We start from the raw sequence: 15,262 nt of genomic DNA, 5'->3' as shown, positions 1-15,262 counted from the left end.
TGGGTGTCCTCAGCTTGGCTCCTTCATCCATTTTCCCTTAGTCAAAGCAGTCCAAATGCTTTACATAGTGGATCTGATAAAAAGTGGTTGATCTTGTCTTTAATTTTTTCAAAATGGCTTAGATGATAAGCGTTGCAATGTGATTATTGTCTTGTACAGTGCTTAAGGTGAGGCTTTTATATAGTGCTAAATATCATTAGTTTCCACTTGTCCAATTCTAGTTAATAAGGAATTATGTTCTTCTGTGAGTTTCTGTGCCTCTTTTTCCATTTGAACAATTCTGCTTTTTAAGAAGTTTTTTTTAATAAGCTCTAAATCACTACTGACTAGAGAAATGCAAATTAAAACAACTCTGAGGTACCAAGCACACTGATCAGATTGGCTAATATGGCAAAATAAGAAAGTTATAAATGTTGGAGAAGATGTGGAAAAATTGAAATGCTAATGCATTGTTGGTGGGGTTGAGAATTTATCCAACCATTCTGGAGAGCAATTTGAAACTATATCTAAAGGGCTATAGAATAAAGAGAACATAAAAATGGGAAAACAACCCACACATGCAAAAATATTTAGATCAGCTTTTTTTGTTGTAGCAAAGAATTTAAATATAGGGGATGCCCATTAACATGGGAATGATTGAACCAGTTGTGGTATGTAATGCGAGGGAATACTATTGTTCTATAAGAAATGATGAGCAAGTATATTTTAGAAAAATCTGGAAAGACTTACATGAACTGATGCTGAATGATGTAAACAGAACCAAGAGAACATTGTACATGGTAACACCAACATAGTGTGATTACCAACTTTGATAGACCTAGCTCCTTTCAGCACTGCAATGACAGAAGACAGTTCCAAAAGACACATGATGGAAAATTCTGTACATACCCTGAGAAAGAACTATGGAGTCTGAATGGAGATCAAAGTATATTTTTTTCTCCTTTTTTGTTTTTTGTTTTTCTTTCTCATGGTTATTTCCTTTGATTATGATTCTTCTTTACAAAATGTGGAGATATATATGTTCAATATGATGCACATATGTAGTCTGTATCAGATTTTGTGCCATCTTGCATGGGGGAGGGGTCAGGAGTGAAGGGGAAAATGTTAGAACTCAAAATCTTATAAAAACGAGTGTTGAAAAATAAAAAGAAAGGAAAAAAATTAAAAATTCTTTTCCCTAGTGAAGTTTTATGCCTCTTTTACCATTTGGTCAATTTTATTTATTAAGGTATTATTTTCTTCACTGTTTTTTGAACTCCTTTTACCAAGTTGTTAACTGCCTTTTCATAATTTTCTTGCTTCACTTTCATTTTTCCCCAATTTTTTCTCTTCCTCTATTGCTTTCTTTAACTCTTCTAAGAATATTTGTTGGACTTCTGTTAATTTTTAATTTTTCTTTGAGGCTTTGTTTGTAGCTATTTTCACACTGCCATATTCTTCTGAGTTTGTGTCTTGTTCCTCCATGTTTATGGTCAGGTTATTTTTTCTTATTTTAGCCTATTTCTTGACTTTAAACTTTAGCTTAAAGATGGACTATGTTCACCTCAGGGTGAACAGTCACACTGCCGAACTTTGAAAGTCACACTCTCAAATTAACTGCTCTTTTCAGAGCTATCTCTGGAGATCTGTAAGTGTTCAATATCTCCAAGGTTGTGTTATCCCAAGGGAGGTACAATTATTGCTTTTCTGGATTGTGCTCTGGTCTTTACTCAAGATGAGCCCTGGTTTCATTCCTCTCTGCCCTTGAACAGTGACAAGATCCCCTGCTTCCTTGTAGTCACAAGTCCTATTATTCCGCTCTGCTCTGAAACTGTGACCACAACCCCTGCTCCCTTGAAATTGACTGCAAATACTCTTTTCTGCCCTGGAATTGTGATCCACAATTTAGTACAGGCAATGGAGTTGGCAAATGATGTTTGGTTCTGCAGTCACTGTTAGCTCAGGATCTCCTGTAATATCTTTCTGAACAGTTGCCTAATCTTCTTATAGTCTCTGGGCTGAGAGCTCTCAAAGCCACTGCTGCTCGGTCACAATGACCTCTGAAGTCCACTACTAGTGTTGGTGTTGCTACAGGAGCTTCAGGCTGTCTGACCTTCTAAATTGTCTTGGGCTGGAAAATTACATCACCCTAACCTCTTCTTGTCTATGCTGCTCCAGAATTAAATTTGATGTGTTATTTCAAAGTTGTTTGAAGAGGAATGTTGAAACAGTTTGACTGGAACTTTGTCTCTACTCTGTCATCTTGGCTTTGCCAAAAGGAGACTTTTGGTAGAATAATTTATTAATTAGAATGCTTGTTTAATATTTTACAATGATAAGTTTTAACTATTAAGGTGACACTGGGGCAGTGGCACTCTAGTAACAAACTCCTTTCTAGGTTGACTTGATACATAAATCATTACTCTTTGGGTCTACTCATTGAATAATTTCTAAATCCATCAAATAATAATAGCTGATATTGGTATGGTAGTTTAATGATTTCAAATAACTTTCCATGCATTTGAGTTCCATGCAAATTATGACATACTCATTTTATTTTCATAATTACATTTTGAGCTAGAAAATATAGGGATTACTATACCCATTTTGTAGTTAAGGAAACTGAGGTTTACATGAGCTGCTCATGGTCACAAGACTCATATGATCATAAAAGATGAAATTTGAACTCTGGGCACCCAGACACTAAGTCCAATATTCTATCACTACACTATGCCATCTTGCCCAATTATGTCATGATTCAGATCATTTTGTCTCCTTATTAACAAGAACTTCTTAGGAATTTCCATCAAATTCTTCACTAAAATGAAAATAGATTTTGTCTGTGGTATGATTTCACTATGTTAATCCTTTCAAAGAAGGAAATTAAGCTAGTCTAGTATTATATGTCCTTGATGAACTCACTTTTTTTTTTGCATGTGATGATCTCTATGTTTCCTTCCTAAATGTTCACAAACCATTTCTTAACCCAATCTTCTTCATTTACTTTTTACATGACCTCAGGCAAGTCACTTAGCCCCTCTATGTCCTCATTTCTTTCTCTATAATATTCTAGTTAGACTAAGTGACTTCTAAAACATTTCACTACTCCATATCTTATGAAATTTTAAGTGTTGTCAGGAGCTAAAAGTTCATTCTTCTTTGAAATTTGAAGAACTTTCATTTTTTTAATATTGGAACTTTGTCAGTCTCCAGCCCTGTATCACCTCTTCTCTTTGAAAATTTTCAAATATTATTGTCACAAATTCACCAAGCACTCACACACTCTTTAACTTTTAGGAAATATATTATTCATAATTGATGTACTCATTAGGGGGAGCTATTTTCCCACAGTCTACCAATCACACAGCAATATATTCAACAAGCATTATTATTAAGAACCTACTAGGCAGCTATATGGCTTAGTGAGCCTGGAGTCATGGAGACCTGAGTTCAAATCTAGCCTCAGACACTTGCTCCCTGTGTGATCTTGGGCAAGTCACTTAACATTTGTCTACCTAGGAGGCAGGTAGGTGACTTAGTGGAAAGAGTACAGGGCCTGGATTCAGAAAGACTTGAGTTCAAATCCAGCTTCAAACATTGACTGTGCAACCCCAGGCAAGTTACTTAATCTCTGTTTGCCTTAATCTACTGGAGAAGAAAATGGCAAACCACTGTAGTATCTTGGTCAAAAAAACCTCATAAACAGTGGTCCTCCATGGGTTCAGACATGATTGAACAAAAACAATATTAAGAGCCTACTATGTGTCAGGTAGTCTGCTGTGTGTTGGTGATTCAGAGTCAAAAGTGAATTCCTTCCTGAAAGAACCTTATCTTATAATGGGAAACAGATATTCCCCTACAGAGCATTCCCCTCTATAGATATATACAAAACACACACAAAATATACATGATATAACTTTTGGGGGTTAGTGAGGTATGAAGAGAAGCTTAATGAAGAAAGTGCAACTTGAGCTGAATCTTGAAGAAAATCAGAGATTCCAAAAGGAAATGGTGAGAAGGGAATGCCTTCCAGGGATAGCAGAGTTAATTCAAAGGCAAGGAGAAGTAAGTGCGTGTGTATGTTGTGTGTGTGTGTGTGTGTGTGTGTGTGTGTGTATGTGTGTGTGTGTAATGCTGAAATTAATTACACTACTCCATGGTCTGTGTTGCAGGGAATAATATACAATAAAGCTGGAAAAGGTAGAATGCGGCCAATCTATAACTGTGAAACAAAGAAGTTTATGTTTAATCTTCAAGGTAATAGAGAGCCACTGCTTTAAGAAAATCACTTTGATGGCTGAGTAGAGGATGGACTGGAGTAGAGAAACTTGGCACAAGAAGATCAATTAAAATGCTTTTACAGTAGGCTAGGTGAAAGGAGATGAGAGACTGAACTAGGATGATGTAACTAGCATGGAGTAAAATGAAGGAGAAGAAAGCATGAGATTTTATAGAGGTAGAAATAACGAGTCTTCACAACTGGCTAAATATGTGGGGTGAAGGAGAGTGAGAAGTCAAGAATGATACTGAGGTTATGAACCTGAGTGTTTGGAAAATTTTTGTATAAAAAATCAGATTTAATAATTGGAGAAATGTTAATTATTCATGTGTAGGCAGGGCCAATATAATAAAATGAAAATTTTACCTAAACTAATTTATATATTCAATGCCATTGCAATTAAATTAACAAAAATAATTATTTTACTGAGTTAGAAAAAGCAATAACAAAATTTGGGAGAACAAAAGGTCAAGAATATCAAAGGAACAAATGAAGAATGTAAAGGAAGGAGGTTTGCCAGTACCATATCTTAAACTATTTAATAAAGCAGTAAGAAATAAAAGGGTAGATGAGTGAAGCAGAGCAGACATAAATTTTGTAGTTTCAAGTTAATCTAGTAATCTTGTGTCTGACAAGTGTAAAGACACACACACACTTACTTCTCCTTGCCTTTGAATTAACTCTGCTGTCCCTGGAAGGCATTCCCTTCTCACCATTTCCTTTTGGAATCTCTGGTTTTTTTCAAGATTCAGCTTAAGTGCCACTTTCTTCATTAAGCTTCTCTTCATACTTCCCTCACCCTCAAAAGTTACATCATTTATGTTTTGTGTGTGTTTTGCATATATCTATAGGGGGAATGCTCTGTAGGGGAATATCTGTTTCCTATTATAAGGTAATGTTCTTTCAGGAAGGAATTCACTTTTGACTCTGAATCACTAATACACACCTGACACATAGTAGGATCCTAATATTGTTGTTGTTCAATCATGTCTGACTCCATGGAGGACCACTGTTTATGAGGTTTTCTTGACCAAGATACTGGAATTCATTATTTGATTTAAAAAAATTGGGAAAACTGAAAAGCTGTCTGGAAGAAATTGGGGATAGACCAATATCTTATACCATTTACATTTAAGATCAAAATGGATGCATGATTTAGATATAGAGATATTACAATAAAATTTGAAGACCATGGAACATATTACCTATCAGACTTATGGCTGGCTAACAATTTATGAGTAAACAAAACAAAGATCAGTGTGAGGTGTAAAATGGATAATTTTGATTATTTTAAATTTTTTAAAAATTCTGCTAATAAAACAAATATAGCTAAGATCAGAAGGAAAGCAGAAAGTTGTGGGAAAATTTTATAGTTTTTCAGGTGAAGGTCTCAAATCTCAAATACATAAAGAACTGTCAAATTTATAAGAACATTAGTCATTTCCTATTTGATTAATGGTCAAAAGATGAATAGGCAGCTTTCTGAGGGAAAAACCAAAACAGTGTACAGGCGTGTGAAAAAGTATTCTAAATCATTATTGATTAGGGGAAATGCAAATTAAAACAACCTTGATATATCATTTTACACCTATCATTGGCTAACATAATTCAAGAGCAAAGAGACAAATGTTGCAGGGGATTTGGAAAACTTGGGACACTAAATCATTGTTGATAGAACTGTGAACTGATCCAACCATTCTGAAGAGCAATCTGGAAACATGCCCAAAGAGTTTTTAAATTGCCTATATGCTTTGACTAAGGAATACCATTACTAAGTCTATATTTAAAGATGATTAGAGAAAAAGGAAAGGAAGCCACATTCTAAAATATTTATAGCATCTCTGTGGTGGCAAGGAACTGGAAATTGCTAGGTGTAACAGTAAGTAACCAAACATCCATGGTGGGGAGTAGGGGGACTGCTATCACAGGTTCTTAGATCTGCATTTACAAAAGGAAAGGCAACTTTTCAGGGGTTAGCAATCACTTTAATCAAACATATGTATCATTCCTGTTCTGTCATGTTTGCCAATCTTATAGGTGTGATGTGGTACCTCAGAGTTGTTTTGATTTGCATCTCTCTAACCAATAGTGATTTAGAGCATTTTTTCATATGATTATAGATAGCCTTAACCTCTTCCTCTGAAAATTGCCTGTTCATATCCTTTGACCATTTATCAATTGGGGAATGACTTGTATGATTATACATTTGGATCAGTTCTCTATATATTCTAGAAATGAGGCCTTTATCCCCGAGCTTAGCTGTAAAAATTCTTTCCCAATTTACTACATCCCTCCGGATTTTGGTTGCATTGGGTTTGGTTGTGCAAAAACTTCTCAGTTTAATGTAATCAAAGTTATCCATTTTGCATTTCATAATGCATTCTATCTCTCCTTTAGTAAAGAATTCTTCCCTTCTCCATAGATCTGATAAATACACTGTTCCTTGCTTCTCCAGTTTATTCATGGTATCAATCTTTATACCTAAATCATGTACCCATTTGGACTTTATTCTTGTGTACGGTGTCAGGTATGGGTCTATGCCTAATTTCCGCCACACTGTTATCCAGTTTTCCCAGCAATTTTTGTCAAACAATGAGTTCTTATCCCAGAAGCTGGGGTCCTTGGGTTTATCAAACAGAAGGTTGCTATATTCCTTGCCTACTGCATCTTGAGTGCCAAGTCTATTCCACTTGTCTACCTCTCTGTTTCTTAGCCAATACCAAGTGGTTTTGATAATTGCTGCTTTATAGTACAGTTTAAGGTCTGGTAGCGCTAGGCCACCTTCCCAAGCATTTCTTTTCATTAGTCCCTTTGATATTCTGGACCTTTTGTTTTTCCAAATGAATTTTGATATTATTTTATCCAGCTCTAGAAAGTAATTGTCTGATAGTTTAAATAAGTATATTAATTTGGGTAGAATTGTCATTTTTATTATATTAGCACGGCCTACCCATGAGCAACTAATGTTTTTCCACTTACTTAAATCTGACTTTATTTGTGCAAAAAGTGTCTTGTAATTGTGTTCATATAGTCCCTGGGTTTGTTTTGGCAGGTAGACTCCTAAGTATTTTATACTGTCTACCCTAACTTTAAATGGGATTTCTCTTTCTATCTCTTGCTGTTGAACTTTGTTGCTAATATATAGGAATGCAGAGGATTTGTGTGGGTTTATTTTGTACCCTGCAACTTTGCCAAAGTTGTTTATTAATTCAAGTAATTTTTTACTTGAATCTCTGGGATTCTCTAGGTAAATCATCATATCATCTGCAAAGAGTGATAACTTAGTTTCTTCTTTGGCTATTCTAATTCCTTGAATATCTTTATCTTGTCTAATTGCTACAGCTAACATTTCTAGTACCATATTGAATAATAGTGGTGATAATGGACAACCTTGTTTCACCCCTGATCTTATTGGGAATGCATCTAGCTTATCCCCATTGCATATAATGCTTGCTGAAGGTTTTAGATAGATACTGCTTATTATTTTATGGAAAGTTCCCTTTATTCCTACGTTCTCCAATGATTTTAGTAGGAATGGATGTTGTATTTTGTCAAAAGCTTTTTCTGCATCTATTGAGATAATCATGTGGTTTTTGTTAGCTTTGTTGTTGATGTGATCGATAATGCTAATAGTTTTCCTAATATTGAACCAGCCCTGTAGTCCTGGTATGAATCCTACCTGATCATAATGTATTAATCTCGTGATAAGATGCTGTATTCGTTTTGCTAAAATCTTATTTAAAATTTTTGCATCTATATTCATTAGGGAAATTGGTCTATAATTTTCTTTCTCTGTTTTGTCTCTTCCTGGTTTGGGTATCAAAACCATATTTGTATCATAGAAAGAATTTGGGAGGACTCCTTCTTCCCCAATTTTCAAGAATAGTGTATGTAGTATTGGAATTAACTGTTCTTTAAATGTTTGATAGAATTCACTTGTGAATCCATCTGGCCCTGGAGATTTTTTCCTAGGGAGTTCATTGATGGCTTGTTCAATTTCTTTTTCTGAGATGGGGTTGTTTAAGTATTCAACTTCCTCTTCTCTTAATCTGGGCAATTTGTATTTTTTAAAATATTCATCCATCTCGTTTAGATTGTCGAATTTGTGGGCATAAAGTTGGGCAAAGTAGTTTCTAATTATTGTTTTAACTTCCTCCTCATTGGAGGTGAGTTCACCCCTTTCATTTTTAATGTTAGTAATTTGGTTTTCTTCTTTCTTTTTTTTGATCAGATTAACAAAGGTTTATCAATTTTATTAGTTTTTTCATAAAACCAACTATTGGTTTTATTTATTAATTCAATAGTTTTCTTTATTTCAATTTTATTAATCTCTCCTTTGGTTTTCAGTATTTCTAATTTGGTATTTACTTGGGGATTTTCAATTTGTTCTTTTTCTAGCTTTTTCAACTGCAAGCCTAAGTCATTGATCTCCTCTTTCTCTATTTTATTTATGTAAGCATTCAGAGATATAAAACTTCCCCTAATAACTGCTTTTGCAGTGTCCCATAAGTTTTGGTACGTTGTCTCACTATTGTCATTCTCTTGAATGAAGTTGTTGATTGTTTCTATGATTTCTTCTTTAACCCAACCCTTCTTTAGAATTAGATTATTTAGTTTCCAATTGATTTTTGGTTTCTCTTTCCATGGCCTTTTATTACATGTAATTTTTAATGCATTATGATCTGAAAAGGATGCATTGATTATCTCTACCTTTCTGCACTGGATTGTGAGATTTTTATGTCCTAGTACATGGTCAATTTTAAATGTTCCATGTACCGCTGAGAAGAAAGTATATTCCTTTCTATTCCCATTTAATTTTCTCCAAAGATCTATCATATCTACCTTATCCAGAGTTTTATTTACCTCCTTAACCTCTTTCTTGTTTATTTTGAGGTTGGATTTATCGAGTTCAGAGAGGGGGAGGTTGAGGTCCCCCACTAGTATAGTTTTGCTATCAATTTCTTCCTTCAACTCCCCCAACCTCTCCTCTAAGAATCTGGATGCTATACCACTTGGAGCATACATGTTTAGTAATGATATTGCTTCATTGTCTATGGTGCCTTTTAGCAGGATATAGTTTCCATCCCTATCCGTTTTGATTAGATCTATTTCTGCTTTTGCTTTGTCTGAGATTAGGATTGCTACTCCTGCCTTTCTTACATGAGCTGAAGCACAATATATTCTGCTCCATCCTTTGACCTTTATCCTATGTGTATCCCCCCGTTTCAAATGTGTTTCTTGTAAGCAGCATATTGTTGGATTATGGCTTTTAATCCATTCTGCTATCCGTCTCCGTTTTATGGGAGAGTTCATTCCATTCACATTCACAGTTATGATTACAATCTGTGTATTTCCCTCCAACCTCTTTCCCACCATTTGCGCTTTTAACTCTCCCGTCTCCCTTCCCCTCCTCAATAGTATTCACTTTTCTCCCCCTCCTCCTGCAGCCTTCCCCTCCTTCTTTTGACCCCCCTCCCTTTTAGTCCCCTTTACGCTTATTGCTTCTTTCCTCCCTTTTAGCCACCCTCCTCTTTCTTCCCCCTTCCCCTCCTACTACCTATAGAGCTAGTTAGGCTTATCTACTTAAGATTATTGTTCCCTCCTTTGAACAAATCAGATGAGAGTACCTCTCAAACAATGCTCATCTCCCTCCCCTCTTTCCCTCTACTATAGTTTTGTACTTCTTCCTGTGATATAATTTGCCATTTTCTGCTTCCCCCTTTCCACACCTCCTATTACATTCACTTCTCATACTTAAATCATATTTTTGACATGACATCATTTACTTTATGCCCATTCCCTCTACATATATCCCTTTTATCATAATAGCTGCACAGTTCTCAAGATTAACAGGTATCATCTTCCCTTATAGGGAGGTAAACAGTTTGCCCTAATTGAGTAGCAAGTTTTTGTTTTTGTTTTTTCCCCTCTGTTTACCTTTTTATGATTCTCTGGAGACCTGCATTTGAAGATCAAATTGTCTATTGAGTTCTGGTGTTTTGGTCAGGAAGCTCTGGAAATCCCTTATTTCGTTGAATGACTTTCTCCTTGCCTGAAATGTTATGCTGAACTTTGCTGGGTAGTTGATCCATGGTTGAAGTCCCAACTCCTTTGCCTTATGGAATATTGGGTTCCAATTCTTTCGATCTTTTAATGTAGAAGCTGCAAGGTCCTGTGTGATCCTGACTGTGTGTCCTTGATATTTGAATTGTTTCTTTCTGGCTGCTTGTAGTATTTTCTCCTTCACTTGATAGCTCTGGAATTTGGCAACTATATTTCTTGGGGTTTTGAGTTTGGGATCCCTTTCGGGAGGGGAACGGTGGATTCTTTCAATGACTATTTTGCCCTCTGAGTCTAGTACTTCTGGGCAGTTTTCCTTGATGATTTCCTGGAAGATGTTGTCCAGACTCTTTTCTTCATCATGGGTTTCAGGCAGGCCAATAATTCTTAGATTTTCCATATGTATCATTCCTTTAACCAAGGACATATATCACTCACCTAGTTCATGGGAGTCAGCAATCCCAGCACTTCAGAGAAAATACAGAGAAATAAAAAGTCAACACACATGACTTCCTCTGCCTGACCATCAACAGACAGGTCCAACCATCTTACCATAGTTACCAGAGAGGGAAGCACCAACATCTGAGTTTTCCAAGCCAGGGGCTCCTTTGGGGCTTCCCTGAGTCCCTTCTGGCCTAACCCTTCCAGTCAGTAAGCCCAAAATAAAACCTCACTCTCAGTGTATTTACACCTTTTTCAGAGCCAGAGGGCATCCCAACCCTTAAGAACCAGTGCCTCATTAAAAAAAGGTGTGGGCCTTCCTACAAATCCTCCCTAATCAAGCACCCCTTAATGGGCAGGCCCATTAATGGATGGGGGAGATCTTTAATCACATTAACAATACAAGCTTTTATACTCCTTCTAGTTAAAGAAACTCTTGTTTCTATCCTTTACTCCTAGTAAAGACTTTTGGTTGATAAATGCAAAATTCAATGGGAGGCATTTGATTATAGTAAAAGAAAAACAGCAAAAAATCCCACTTTGCTTGCCATCACACAACGATTGGGGAACGACTGAACAAGTTGTGGTATATGATCATAATGGAATACTACCATGTCATAAGATATAATGAGTTCTATCATCTTAGAAAAAGAGGGATACAATTGCATGAAATAAAGTGTGAAATGAGCAGAACCAAGAGTCTATTGTACACAGTAACAAGCAATATTGTTTTAAGAACAACTTTGAGTGACTAATTTTGAATACTATAAAGTATTTATAAAATATATTGAATATTATAAAAAATTATGATAAATTAACCAAAAAGGACCTATGAAGGAAGATGCTATCTGCCTACAGAGAAAGAAGGGATAAAAAGAAGTATGTATGGAATAATTTTACACATACATACATATTTGTGTCTAATGGTAACTATCTCTAGGCTGGGGAGAAAGGAAGAAAAAAGGAGAAGTTAAATGATAATTTTATTATATATTTTAAAAACTAAGGGTGATCTATACATAATAGATTTGTAGTTTCATGTTTAGTCATCATTTTTTTGTATTATGTATTACAGAAATGTTTGTTTTATTATTTAAGTTTAGAATAAAATAAATAAAAACTTTAAAAGAAAGATTGTAATGGGAATTAAGGATTCAAGGAATAAAGGAACATTATATGTAGCATCTTTGATTTGGATTTGGAAAGGAGAGGGAAGGGAATAAGCATTTTAAAGCATCTATTATGTGTCAGGCACTGTATTACACACTTTATAAATATTATCTCATTTGATCTGGAGATATGACGTTATAAATATCACCATTAATCTGACACATTTCAAACTCTATCCATCCTAGAATTTCCCAGACTAAGACATCCTTTCTTGGACACCATCATCCTAGCATAAATTTTATTCCACATTTAAAAATGTAAGCTTTATGAACATAGAGAATATCATTTTTGAATTCGTATCTGTATTGCTTAGCAGAACAGTTGATACAATAGTTACATTAATTCATTCATTCAATGTCTCAGGTACTGTGCTAGGCATTGGGTACAAAAGAAAAGTAAAATAGTTTCTACTCTCAAAAATCTAACAATTTATCACAGGAGACAACCTACACCTTGTTTAATAAGCAATGCAAAATATGTATAATATGAAATGTCTTTATCCAGACAATTTCTTCAAGACCTTATTGAGAAGATGGCAGAGAAATCCATTTGATTGTCTGATGGAATGTTATCATTTTTTATACTATATCATTAAAATAGGAATGGTATGAGGCTTATTCTTGCTATAATTTCTGGGAATTGTCTAGTATTCTTTCATATCAGTTTCCTTTATTTATAGTCAGAATTCCACTTTGTTTGCAGCAAATTGATTCTTACTCTTGTTTGAATGATTCTCTTGCCATATCAGGAGTAACAATGTGATGATAAGTTCAGCTTGTGGACAAGCTTTTTACTCTCTTGGTGACTCAGTTATGTCCCATTTCCCAATTTCCCTGAGATGCAGCAACTGCTGTTTACTAATTTCCAGGTCTTCCACTGAAAACAGATTTCTTTCACATTTCAGCATTTCTGATACCAAAATAAATGGCAATAAGAAAAAGATAAATGTATCCCTTTGTTTGGCATAAAGCTTTTATGTCCTGAAGAAATAGAAGATACTGTCCTCATGTTATTCCTGTCAAAGTAAGAAGATTCAGAGATTAAGCCAAGATAGTGGAACAGAGGGAGTACTAGTGTCAAGTTCTCCCAACATTCCCCTCCAAAAAATTTTAAAACAACATCTCAGATCTAATTCTGGGAAAGCATTGGCAAGAAAAGACATGCTGAAGCATGTTTTCCAGTCGAAGACAACTTAAAAATTCAGAGAGAGAGAGTGAGGTCTGTGACATTGAGATGAGCAACATCAGTGATGGGTCTTGGAGGTGGCTGCAACAGCAGATGCTACTATACTCAGCCCAGATATAGTAACAGGTTTGGAAAAGTGATCAGCTGTGGGTCAAAGAAAAAAACATAGGAACAATCAATAATTCCATTACAAACAATGAAAATGAGAATATATATCAAAATTCTTGGAATTCAGTCAAAACTTTACTTAGGGGAAAAATTATGTCTCTAAATACTTATATCAATAAGGATAAGAAAGAGCTGATCAATGAACTAGATATTCAAATAAAAAAATCTAGAAAAAGAACAAATTAAAAATCCTCGGTTAAACAGCAAAATAGAAATTCTGAAAATCAAAGGAGACATGAATAAATTGAAAGTAAAAAATGTGAACTAAAATAAAACTAAGAGTTGGTTTTATGGGGGGGGGGGGGTTCCAATAAAATAGATAAACAATTGTTTAAGTTGATCAAAAAGAAAGAAAAATAAAGCCAAATTAAAAGTATCAAAAATGAAATGGATGAATACACTACCAATAAAGATGAAATTAAAGCAATTATTAGGAGCTATTTGTTCTTAATTATATGTCAATAAAACTGGCAATCTAAGTGAAATGGATAAATATTTACAAAAATATAAAAGAACAGATTCACAGAAGATTATCAGAAGAAATAAATACTCAAATAAACCTACCTTAGAAAAAGAAATTGAACAAGCCATCAATAAACTTCCTAAGAAAAATCTCAAGAATTGTATGGCTTTACAAATTAATTCTACTAAGTATTTGAAGAAAAAATTATTCCAATACTATGTGAACTATTTAGGGAAAAAATAGGTAAAGAGGAGTCCTAACAAATTCTTTGTATATTGTTTTAATTTCTAAATCAGGGAAAGCCAAAATAGAGAACAAAAACTATAGAGCAATTCCCAGTTGAATATTGACATAAACATTTTAAATATATATCAGCAAGGAGATCACGGTAATAATCAATCTTCAGCTTTCACAGGGGTAATAGTCCTAGGAAATGGTAAAAATGTCAAAAAATGTAAATATTGATACATTGAAGCTATGGGAAAAGAGTGGGTTAGGTTCCCCTAAGCACCAAAAGTTTTATCCTTTTGCTAGAGACTGCTGAAAATCACACTTTTCTATATATAATTCTTTATAAAATTTTAATCCTAATAAGATGCTCTTTTCCTAATGCAATAATTATGAAATAAGCCATAAAATGTAGTACACAAAATAAAATTGGTGACATACAAATAATTTTTCTCACTAGTAATTTCCTAGAATTCTGTGATCTTTAGTGCTAATATCTCAATAAAAAAACATTGATTTCACACAATATCACTTTTCATAACATATGAAATCTACCTTACCATAAATATTGTACAGCAAATAAAATTTTTCAAACAAAAACTTTTTCAACCTGAGTCTTATCTTTCATTGTGTAAGATGGAGGTGTGAGGGCATTGTATCATGTAGTACATTGCTGTAAATGCTATAACTTGGCCAATATCTGAAATGCAAGGGAGATTTTGCTGAAATTTTAGACACTGCTGTCAGAAGATGCTGAGGCTAGCACAATCTTGACATCATCTCTGACACTCTGTCCTTCACGGTTAATGGATGATATTACAAATCCATTTTATGGATAATACAACCTGTTACTGACTAAGAGATAGCATAGTGGCTCAGTGGAATAGATTACGTACACAGTAGTAAATAGATTAGTAATCCAGTGTTTGTTAAAGCAAAAGATCCAAGCTTTTAGAAAAAAGAACTCACTATGTGACAAAATTTCTGGGAAAACAGTTTGGCAGAAACTAGGTATAGATCAACATCTCATAACACAAACAAGATGAGATCAAAATGGATAAATGATTTAGACATATAGGGTGATATCATAATTAGAGTAGTATGGAATATTTTACCTATAAGATCTATAGATGAAGGAAGAATTTATGACTAACCAAGAAATAGAGAGCATTATGTTATATAAAATGAAATGTATATAAATGTAATGAATGTAAAAGAGGATCAAAATGGCCACCTGACATCTTTCAAATTGGCTAATGTGACAAAAAAGGTAAGTGATAAATATTGGA

This window comes from Notamacropus eugenii, chromosome 4 (genome assembly GCF_028372415.1).
Source record: "Notamacropus eugenii isolate mMacEug1 chromosome 4, mMacEug1.pri_v2, whole genome shotgun sequence".
Lineage (NCBI taxonomy): Eukaryota > Metazoa > Chordata > Mammalia > Diprotodontia > Macropodidae > Notamacropus > Notamacropus eugenii.
This window is presented reverse-complemented; position numbering follows the sequence as displayed.